This window comes from Phyllobates terribilis, unplaced genomic scaffold (assembly GCF_046119375.1).
Source record: "Phyllobates terribilis strain yellow unplaced genomic scaffold, ASM4611937v1 Scaffold_4__5_contigs__length_816908805, whole genome shotgun sequence".
Taxonomy (NCBI): domain Eukaryota; kingdom Metazoa; phylum Chordata; class Amphibia; order Anura; family Dendrobatidae; genus Phyllobates; species Phyllobates terribilis.
Genome location: NW_027362764.1, coordinates 514,561,159 through 514,573,275, shown reverse-complemented (window position 1 = coordinate 514,573,275; position 12,117 = coordinate 514,561,159).

Genomic DNA, 12,117 nt, shown 5'->3' with positions numbered 1-12,117 from the left:
AGGTGACGTATTGTGATACAGGGCCGTGATTTTGGCTATAAAAGGGTCCCCTAGACCCCTACCCCAAGCTTTTTAAGAGAATCATATATGGCGTGCCAGGAGACTCTATGGAATGCTTTCTCAGCATCCAACGAGAGTATCTACTTACAAATTTTTAACTGCATCTAGCCCAGGAAATACTTTGTGCCTAGTAGCAGTGTCTGCTAGTCAGCGGATTATCCCGGCTGTTAAGCAAGCTACACCACCTGTAGTTTGGACACTTAATTTTTTCAAAGGAAATGCTTCGGGACCACGGGATACTTAGTGAAGAGCATCAGGAGGCACCCCAAGGCATAGGGGCTGGGACTGGCACTAGGATGCCTTGCGGTGGACAACCGAGCTCGATCCTTATAAAAGCTTTTTAACTGCAGCAGCTTTAGTGGACGCTACTGGAGCTGGAATTACGCGGCTGCTGGCATGAGACTTGCCCTCCAATAGATCCTTGTAAATGGATTTAAAGTGTATTCATTCAAATTAGAGGGACAATTTAAATTAAAAAGCTTAGAGCTGCCTCCACCACAGGGGGGCTCTCTCGACCCACCAGCGGACAGGCACCAGTATTGGGAGAGGGGGGCTGGCCGTCAGGGTTCACCGCGGCTCTGGCACAAACCCGGCGACACGGAGGTGGCACGGGCAGGAGCGGACTGGCCGTCTCGGCTTCTCACTTTTTATTTAGAAGGGCATGACATGCCTATATCTGTGTCTCCCCCTCCTTTTACTCCTCCACCTCTTTTCTTTTCGCATGACTATATGTACTTGTCACTTTTCCATGTGTTAGTTGTGTCTTCTGAGCAGTTTGTCAGCTTTTGGACACCTTTGAAGATGTTTTCTATGTGTTTCTATGTGTTTTTGTTTGCCTGCCATTGGTTTTAACGGTGTTCGAAGGTGTTCGACGAACAGTTCGACGAACAGTTCGGCGAACACACGGGTGTTCGACGAACCGAACCGAACTCGAACACTACGGGGGTGGCTCAACACTACTGATGACGTTGAGCCCTACTGCCAGCATAGTAAGGAGGTGTGCAGGATCCCTTCTGCGCAGTTAGAAAGCTTGTGGCATGACCAGACAGGCTTTGGGTGCAGGTGGAAGACCGAGAGGAGGTTGAGGAGGCAGAAGCAGTGGAGGAAAAATGACATAAAGAGGATTGACGCACAACTCGTGGGGACGGCAAGACTTGGACAGCAGCCCCTTGTCCTGCTGTCACCATAGTTACCCAGTGCCCAGTCAGCGACATGTAACGCCCCTGTCCATGCCTACTCGTCCAAGTGTCTGTGGTGAAATGCACCCTGTCACACACAGAGTTTCTCAAAGAAGCGGTGATGTTGTGTGCGACATGCTGGTGGAGCGCAGGCACACCTTTCTTTGAGAAGTAGTGCCGACTGGGCATCTGGTACTGGGGCACTGCGACGGACATAAGGTCTCGAAAATCCTCTGTGTCCACCAGGCGGAAAGGCAGCATTTCTGTAGCCAAGAGCTTGCAGATGGTGAAATTCAACCTCTTAGCTTTCTCATGGCTAGGAGGAAATGGTCTTTTACTTGTCCACATCTGAGGGACCGAGGGCTGGCTATTGTGCTTAGACGGGGTTGATAAGGGTGTCCCCGGCAAACTGCCGGTCTGTGAGGAAGATGCAGGCGGACATGTTAGGTTGCCTTGATCCAAAGGTGGTGCTATCGATGTCGGACAGCGCTCAAGACCAGCTGGTGTTACCACCTCCAAAGAAAATGATGACCTGCCAATCACGCTGGCTGTTGCGGGTAAAGAGGTGGCAGGTCTGCGCCCCAAAACAGGTGTGACTGCTGTCCCCCCAGTCACAGAGGATGAAGAGGCTGCGGATGCACAAGATATGGCAGACGGTGGTTGGCCCGGCCGGCTAGGCCGCATTGTAGCACACTGAGCTTCCCACTGCAACTTATGCTTCATGTCCATGTGCCGGTTCATGCATGAAGTACTCAAACTATGTATTTTTTGGCCTCTACTTAGCTTTTGCTGACAAATGTTACAGATAACACGAGTTGGGTCATCTTTATCGATCTGAAAAAATGCCCAGGCTATGCAAGGCTTAGCACCCATGCGACCTGAAGAGCCACCACGACTTGTGGTGAGAGGCAGAGTTGTGTTTGAGGATGCAGTTGTTGACGTGCTTATAGTACTACGTCTCTGTCCAGGAAGGCGCAACCTGACCTCGTCGTCACTAGCATCTTCCTCCACCTCCTCTGCTGACCTCATCTCTTGGCTGACTGTGGGTTGACAGTAAGTGGGATCTCCGACCTCATCATCATCACCCTGTGCGTTATCACACCCGTCGTCCTCAGAGCCAACCTGTTCCTGCCCTGACAAAAAACTAAAGTTGTCGCTCCAATCAGGTATTTGAGTCTTATCATCGTCTTCCTCATTGTCTCCACCAACAGGAGTTACAGTTTGGGAATGAGGGTCTACATTATGGTCAGAACCTTCTGCGTCTGGTCCTGGATCCGACTCATAAAGATTCTGGGCATCAGTGCAGATCATTTCCTCGTCTGGATTCACAGAAGCGCTGGAGTCGACCTCTGATTCCCAGGCTATAGTATGAGTAAACAGCTCTGCAGACTCAACCATCTGTTCTACCTCATACTCAGACGGGCAGCTGGAGATTTGGGAGCTGTGAGGAAGCAAGTGCGATTTGGGTGACACCTTTGAGGACTGGAGTATTTGTGATGTTGAAGTTGATGTGGAGGAGAGCCCACTTAAAGGAGCACTTGATATCCGTTGAAGCACCTGCTGTTTTTGTGCCTCATCTGGAATTTGTAGCGATTGGCGTGGCCGTAAGAAAGGGATCTTATCACATTGTCCGCTAAAAGAAGTAGACATTTTAGTTTGGCTGGAAGATGGTCTTTCTTCTGCACCTACCCCACGGACACAACCTTTTTTCCCCTTCCCAACACGCCTATTCCCCTTTCCACCAGCAGCAGGCCTTTTTCCACTCATTTTGGTGGTTAACTAATTCACAACTCTGGAGTTGTTTGCACAAAAAAACAATGGATGGTAACCGAGCAGAGCTGAGTGGCCAAACTGTGGTATTAGGCCAAAACTATTGGCTGGGTTAGATGCAGAAAAAAATTATTTTTAATTTGCAACCTGATGGAGGTCAGTATAGATGGACTAATAGACCAAGTCCCACACACTGCTAGAAGCCCAAATATTTTTTCAGAGCTAGATGCAGAAAAAAATTATTTTTAATTTGCAACCTGATGGAGGTCAGTATAGATGGACTAATAGACCAAGTCCCACACACCGCTAGAAGCCCAAATATTTTTTCAGAGCTAGATGCAGAAAAAAATTATATTCAATTTGCAACCTGCTGGAGGTCAGTATAGAAGGACTAATAGAACAAGTCCCACACACTGCTAGAAGCCCAAATATTTTTTCAGAGCTAAATGAAGAAAAAAATTATTTTTAATTTGCAACCTGATGGAGGTCAGTATAGATGGACTAATAGACCAAGTCCCACACACTGCTAGAAGCCCAAATATTTTTTCAGAGCTAGATGCAGAAATTTTTTTTATTCAATTTGCAACCTGATGGAGGTCAGTATAGATGGACTAATAGACCAAGTCCCACACACTGCTAGAAGCCCAAATATTTTTTCAGAGCTAGATGCAGAAAAAAATTATTTTTAATTTGCAACCTGATGGAGGTCAGTATAGATGGACTAATAGACCAAGTCCCACACACTGCTAGAAGCCCAAATATTTTTTCAGAGCTAGATGCAGAAAAAAATTATTTTTAATTTGCAACCTGATGGAGGTCAGTATAGATGGACTAATAGACCAAGTCCCACACACCGCTAGAAGCCCAAATATTTTTTCAGAGCTAGATGCAGAAAAAAATTATATTCAATTTGCAACCTGCTGGAGGTCAGTATAGAAGGACTAATAGAACAAGTCCCACACACTGCTAGAAGCCCAAATATTTTTTCAGAGCTAAATGAAGAAAAAAATTATTTTTAATTTGCAACCTGATGGAGGTCAGTATAGATGGACTAATAGACCAAGTCCCACACACTGCTAGAAGCCCAAATATTTTTTCAGAGCTAGATGCAGAAAAAAATTATATTCAGTTTGCAACCTGATGGAGGTCAGTATAGATGGACTAATAGAATGATGCTATGCCCAAAAGATTTTACTTCACTAGGTGCAGTAAAAAAATTGGTATTCTATACACAGGTGGTATATCTTGCAACACAGATAGGCTACTCCACTGACTAACACACTCTGCAATAGGCCAAAAAGGATTAGCTTTGCTAGATTCAGCCAAATGCTGTGAAAAAAACTTGCACAGCACTGGCACAGACCTGCCTGGCAAAAACTGATAGGAACTGATGTAACCTAGTCCTGAAAAGGACTCCAATTACAATTAGTCTTTACTCCCACAATCTATCTATTTAAGAGCACAGACCTGCTTGATAAAAGTCGTAGGAAATGATGTAACCTAGTCCTTAAAAGGACTGCAATCACAACTATTCCCTACTCCCAAGCTATCTGTATATTTGTGCGAAAATTGGCTTGAAATTAACAAGGTATAGCGCACACAGCAACAGCGGTGCCGTCTAACACGCAGCTGCAGCAGTGAGAAAATGGTGGCGACGGGGAAAATGGCTTGGTCTTATAGGGCAAGGACATGTGACATACACTGCCAATCACACATGCCCTTGCTTGTGTGAAAAAAAGCACTTCGCTCCGTGTGTGCGCTGCTGATAGGCTGACAGATTGCACCTCCCCACTGCAAATGCGGGAAAGAGAAAAAAAAATGGAGATCTTCATTGTTCCTGCAGAGATCCATCCCCTGCCCCTCCCCCCGCCCCGCTGTACACTCAAACTGCGTATTAACATTAATTTTCATCATTACTGAGAAAAAATCCAGTTATGATTTTGGTGCACGAACAGTTATCGAACATAACCTTGAACAGCCGAATTTTTCTCAAATTGTTCGTGTTCGCCGACCGGCTCGAACACCGCCCAAAACAGCTCGAATTTGAGATTGGCGAACAGTTCGAGTAGAACAACGCTCATCTCTAGTAATAGATGCAAAAGGAGCCCCGACCAAGTATTGAGTGCATTTACTGAACATACATTTCAGTAGGCCAACATTTCGGATTTTAAAAACATTTTTCAAGCTGTTTTTATAAAGTATTCCGGCTGCACACAGTGAAGCTGGGAACTTCACTGCGCACGCGCGGGGAGCAGCTCGTCACAGCGCATGAGCAGTAAAGCTGGTAGCTATACAGCCTCACTGTTCACACGCGGGGAGCCGCGCATCAGAACGAATGCGCGGCTCCCAGCGTTGCAAAGCTTTACTGCCAGCTATGTCATACTGCGCAAGCGCCCCATAACTTCAGTGCTCGCCAGGAGCAAAATTCAAATATGTGGGCGGCGCCAGCCCTGACTGATGTGGCGCTACCCATGACTGAATGTGAGGATCACACCCCTACGACTGAACGAGCAGGTATTATTATAAGTATATAAAATGTTATAAACTCGTTATAGTTGCACCAATTTTAATGAAAAAAGTGTGTTAGTGATGCACATTGCATCACTAACAACGCAATGGGGGCAGTTTACATTGTAGCTAGTGCAGCGCCCCGAGGGTTCGGCCGCTACAGGGGTATTGCACCTCTGCTAGAGGTGTGATATTCCACTACTGGGTAAGGATGGTGTGTGGACCAGGGCTCGGTAGGCTGCATGCATCACACACACCCCATTTCCGAGGGACAGCTCAACGGTGCTCCCACTAGACAGAAGTGCAGGCACGACAGCATCTGTCCCTGGCTGGAGTGGGGAGGGGGGAGGAAAACCTTGTGATGTAGGAGCAGATAGAGGTTGGGTCTCTGGGCATAGGTAGGAGCCCATTGGTTGCAAGTCACCTGGGCTCATACACAGAGAGGGAGGTATATAAGGTGGGCACCATCTTAGAACAGTGTTCAGTCTGAGAGAGGAAGTGACAGAGCAGGGCTTCTGTGGAGCTCTGCTCCGGAGGCGGGCCTAGCCTGTGAGGCCAGAGCCAGCAGAAAAGACAGGAACAGAAAGGAAAGGAAGAAAGGAACAGAACACCAAGAGAGGCCCAGAGACACGAAGGCAGAAGGAACCCCAAAGGCCCAGGAGATTGCGGGTGACGGGTTGGCAGAACAGGGTACAGGATCCCAAGTTGGTGGAGGCGACTAATCCTCAGCCAAGGACCGGCGGTCACGATCATATCTTGGTGCGACCCCTCACTACACCTACTAGAAAGGCATACCACATAGGGTCAGGGAGGTGAGCACGAAGCCCTCCCAAGAGAAGGCCCGCGAGAGCTGGACAGACGTAGTGTCACTGGTGGGGCACGGCCAGAGAAAGGAGTAGAAGGGAGTCCTGTGACACACTCTGGAATTGCCAGGGGGTTGACCGAGCCCCCTGCCTGGTGGACGCAGCACGGCTTGGGCAGTCATTGCCTGCGGAATGACTTGGGACATAAAGAACTGTGAGTAAAGAACTTGAACTGCAACCCCACGTCTCTGTGCTTCATCGCCGCACCAGCACTACTAGTGCTGGGACACCCGCGCACCATCACTCCTATCATCCACATTCTCTGCCCTGGGGCTGCACTCTTCCCGTGGGGAGTCACACTACCTCAGCTGCATACACCATCAGCCCCAGCGGTCTGCCTTGCAGTGGCGGTCCGCACTGACCGCAATCCACGGGTGGCGTAGTTGGACAACTAATCTAAAACCCACAAAATACCGCCATTGGCCTGACCACCCTTAGCCACGGGACCGGGTCACCGCCACGGATACTACAACCCCCCTGAAGCCCGGTTCCGGGTGCCCCTCGGCCCAGGAGGCGAGTCACTAGGACATGACAGGTTCCCTTTAAACACACCAGACAGGTCAGGCATAAAGATGTGGAGAAGAGTAAAGCAGGGTTAGGTTATAAAAAACAGCCTAAGCTCCGAACATGTCATAGAGCACTGTTCAATCCATCATCCAAAAAATTGAAGGCATAAGGCACAACTGCAAACCTATCAAGACATGGCTGACCACCTAAACTGGCATCCAAAAGCTAGGAGAGCACTAATTAGAGAAGCAGCCAGGAGGGCCATGGCCAATCTGGAGTAGATGCTGAGATTCACAGCTCACGTAGGAAAATCTGTCCACAGGACAACTATTAGTTGTATAATCCACAATTCCGGAAGAGTGGCAAGAAGAAAGCTATGTTTGAAAGCCAGCCATAAGATGTCTCGTTTGCAGTTTGCAAAAAGCCATGTAGGGGACACAGATAGCATATGGAAGAAGGTGCTCTGGTTAGATGAGACCAAAGTAGAACTTTTGGGGCTAAATGCAAAAAGCTATTTTTAGCAGAAAATTAACTGTTCACTGGTGGATGTGGACTCACTGTGCTGCTGGCCATACTTACTCTGGAGGGGCGTGACTAAGTGGCTACCGGTTCTTCACTAGCACCTCTGATGGTGAGGATAGGTTTGGGTTGCAGGATAGCCACCAGGTGCCACTCCAGGGCAGCGTCCAGTCCTGCAGGAGCTAACCCACTGGTCAGAACAGGTATGTGAGGAACCGAGGAGTGAGACAGGAGACTCGGCAAACAGTCCCAGGTAGGAGAAGGCAGCATGGCTACACAAAGCTGGGGTCAGGAACAGAGAGATCAGAACAGGCAAGCCGGGTCAATAACAGAGGAGACTAAACATAGGTACTGTGGCGCCCCTGCGGGTTCAGTCGCCACAGAGGTACTGCATCTCACCCAGAGGTGTGGTATCCCACTCTCAGGTAAGAATAGAGTGCAGCCCGGGACCCTAACACCTGCATCCAACACATCCTCTTCAGTAGGGCAGGGCGAGATTGCTCCTAAGGGAGAGCACAGTCCCTGGTCCCTGGCTGGAGTGAAGGGGAACCAAGTGAGGGGGAACCATGTAGTGCGTGTGGGTGGAGGACGTAGATCAGGGGAGCACTTCAGTAACTGTATAAAATGGGAAGCCATCTTGGAAAGTGAGTCCAGTCCAGTCAGAGTGTTCAGTTGGAGGAGGAAAGTGAGGGGAGCAGAGGCTCTGCAGGAGCTCTGCTCCGAAGGCGGGCCTAGTGAGAGGCCCAGGAAAAGGAGAGAAGAGAGGAGAGGAGCAGTAAGGAAGGCTCCAAGAGGAATGAAGGGATCCTAGGGGTACGGGCAGTGCTGGAGGCCACCCATACGCCCGAATCTACCTGGTGTGGAATGATCAAGCCGCAGAGGGGACCGGCCCCTAGACTAGTGGAGAACTACAAGGCTCAGCTAGGAACCAAAGGCTGCTGTACTTGCAAGGTGCAGTGGCCACAACCACAATTACATCACCAAAAAGGTGGCCACAGAGGGTCCAGGGGACTGCAGGTCACCCGACAAGACCCGAGGCTACCGGCTTGGGACACTGATTGCGAGGCGCAGGGAAGGAGGGCGAGAGCCAGCGCAGGAAGACGACTGAGGAAGGCACATAGAAAGGGGTCCTGTCAGGCACTCTTGAACTACCTGAGGGATTGCTGAACCCCTGCCTGGTGAACGCAGCACGATGTGGGAGGTTGTAGTCCGGAACCTGTAACCTGAGGAACTTAACAATTGTGAGTAAACTCGGAAGACTGCACCCCACTGTCTCTGTGATTATTATCTGTGCCATCACCCCTGCACTACAACGCCCAGCATCACCTATATCATCTACAACATCTACATGGCCCTGGAGCTAAGCTCTGCCTGTGAAAAGCCACACCAGCTTTGCTGCACTAACATCAGCTCCAGAGGACCTGCTCCACAGCGGCGGCTCCCTTTAGCCGCATACCACAGGTGGCGTCACGAACTTTGTACATAAAAACTATAAAATCCCCTTTTTACTGACCCACAGACCGGGTCACCGCCACTGTAACATCTCCCCTAGCAACGACCGGCCCGGCACCGAGTACCCCACGGCTCATGGGTCGCGTCAGTACACCCAGCAGCAAGCTAGCGACAAAAGACACTAGAACTCAGGCAAGATGTGGAGGGTGGTAAAGCCTGATAAAGCATCTGCTGGTTGGTGATTGGCTGGGGAATCCAAACCCACCAGGACACAGGAGGGTTACAGGATCTGGCCACACCCCCTATAGCCATATGGAGACTTCAGGGATATGCAGCAGAATTGGAAGTGCTGCATGAGGATTCATCGCAGTGGCCTGATATGAGGATAAGCAGAGCAGCGAACATGATCAGTAGCATAGCTCTTGGTACATGTGCGTGTCACCGCTGTGACACTAACACTACAAACATGGTAGTGGCAAATTCATGCTGTGGGGATGCTTTTCTTCAGCAGGGAAAGGGAAGCTGGTCAGAAATTATTGGAAGATGGATCGAACTAAATACAGGGCAATTCTGTAAGAAAACCTGTTAGTGGCTGCAAAACACTTGATACTGGGGTGCAGGTCCACCTTCCAGCAGGTCAATGACCCTAAACATACTGCCAGAGCTACAATGGAAAGGTTTAGATCAAAGCATATTCATAAAAATTGCTGTTCCCAGCCGCTCTCATCCAGTCTCACTGAGCTAGATTTAATTCGCAAAGCAGAATGGGCAAAAAGTTCAGCCTCTAGATGTGGAAAACTTGTAGAGTCATACCCAAAAATTCTTGCAGCAGTAAAGGGAGCTGAATGCAAATGCATATAACAATTTTTTTATACTTTTAAAAAGTATAGGAATCCAAGTATCATTTCCTTTACACTCCACAATTACTTACTACTTTATGTTGGTATATCATATAAAATTCCAATAAAATACATTTAAGTTTGTGGGTGTAGTGTGAAAAAATGTAACAAAATTCATGAGGTATGAATACTTTTTTAAGATGCTGTATATATTATGGTAAAGCGGCTTGCTCGGCTGTACACGGAGGTAGACAAGGAACACTGTTTCTTTAAATTTCTGCTTGGTTTTTTAAAACGTGTCATAAACCACCCTGGAGTCCATAAAGTAAACATAGCCCATTCAGCATAACGGCAAAACAAATAAAAAAAGATACAGCACAGTCCGTATATCGGCCGCAGTCCGGCCACTCAGGGTAAGCCACACATGGTTCAGCAAAACACATGCCAGCTCCTCTCTGGAGCAAGTCTCTCCAGATACTGACCCACACCTGAGTCAAAAGGCTGGCTATTTACAGCCCAGACCACACCCTGAGGTGGAGATATGGAGAACAAACTCCCGCCCGCTCTATGGTTGTTCTCATAAAACACGCCATTTTAAACATGGCTGATCAACCCTGTCTGCACCTACCATGCAGGAGAAAACTTCCATGTTTCACATCACTGAAGCTAATAGCCTCAGTGAAACATATACCAGTGACTTTGTCACAATTTATAGATATATATGTATAAATATATATCTATTTATATAGGTAAATATACATACCTATCTATCTATCTATCTATCTATATACATACATACATATATACAGAGAGATAAAACAAATTATAGCTGCTTTATAACTATGTAGACACTCAGCGTACCTCCAAAATGTATCTTCAAACCATATAAGAAGTAGAACAAGTTCACTGATTCTGTTCACTTCTCTTATGTTGCGGCAGACAATAAATATATAGATTTATTCATAGATATTCTGTTGGCTTTGAGTGTTATTCTTGAGCAGAGAATAAGCATGTCATATAGCCACTTGCATAGCTTACATTTACTACAGAGTAGATTTTATGGTAATATATAACCCTCTGAGTCTCATGTTTAAAATTAAATACATGAAAAACTGTTTATATACATGAAAACTAAAAAACACTGTCCATGAGGAGAAATTATGTAAATACTTTTATCCCCCCCAAAAGACAAAAGTATTCAAAGAGCGATAAGTAATCAGGAGGAGAATCTATAATACTTAACTATTAGTGAGACTCACAAAATCATTTCCCCAACACATTTGTGAAAATAAAATAAAGCGAACAACCCCTTAAAATAATCAGTGATCATGCATGCTTAGCAGGGTTGGCTCAAAAAAAGTTATCACTTTCGTTAGAGTTTTTATTAATATTATTATTGGAACAGCTGTATTGGCTGAATAGGACCTAAATTAAAGGGGGTTTTCAGTCTCTAGACAAATTTCCGCAATCTGTGTGACTGTAGATTGCTAAATTATAACAGTGTGCAATATGCACACTGAAATCATTCCTCTACATTGCTAGCGCTAATGAGTGGTCATGTGACTACTAGATTATCATTCATTTCTCTCTATACTTTATTGAAAGGAGGGGTTGAGAATCTAGTGGGCACATTACTGCGAGTACTGTACATTAGATACTTGCAGTCAGGAGACCACCCTCTAGCACTAGTAATGTATAGGAATCATTGTGTGACATGCTGAAGTAGTGCTGTTGCTTAAAAAGCATCCAGTAACTATAAGAGTTAACACAGTCACAGGAGACAGGAAGTGTTGTGCTTCAGAAGCATCCACGAACTAGAGGGGTTAACACAGTCACAAGAGGCAGGGAGTGGCTAGCAGAGCCCCAGGGGAATTGTGGGGAACTTGTTTACTATTCTAGCTGCAGCCAAAGGGAGAAGTGGTGTGTGTGATCTGTATCTCACAGTAGTGCAGGAAAGAGAACAGGATTCAAGTCCAGGGTGAAGCTCAACACAGGTCAGATACCCTGCATTGTTAGTTCAGGAAGTCTCTCATTGGGCAGGAAGATAAGGATTGGAAGGAACTGTGTCACACAGATCATCTCCCTCACCAAACCCTCCCCTCCATCTCCATGCAGGATAAAGAATGCTGTGTACTAGTGAGTCCTTGTGAAGGAAAAGCCTGCTCTTTATGCATAGAAGTGTGCTGCCAAGAGATCTAATCTGTGCTGAATTATGCTACTGAAGAGATTGACATTACTGTGCCTGCTTTATAAGACTGTACTATAATGAAGATTGTTGCTGTAATATCCCTGAATTGCAATGGCTGTGCTTCAGATTAAATTCCACTGTTAAATTGTTGAAAAAAAGATTCTTGTCAGATGTGTCTGGTCAGCATCTAAATCTATCGTGTGCCTGAGAGAAGCTGCAGCCTATGGTCACTC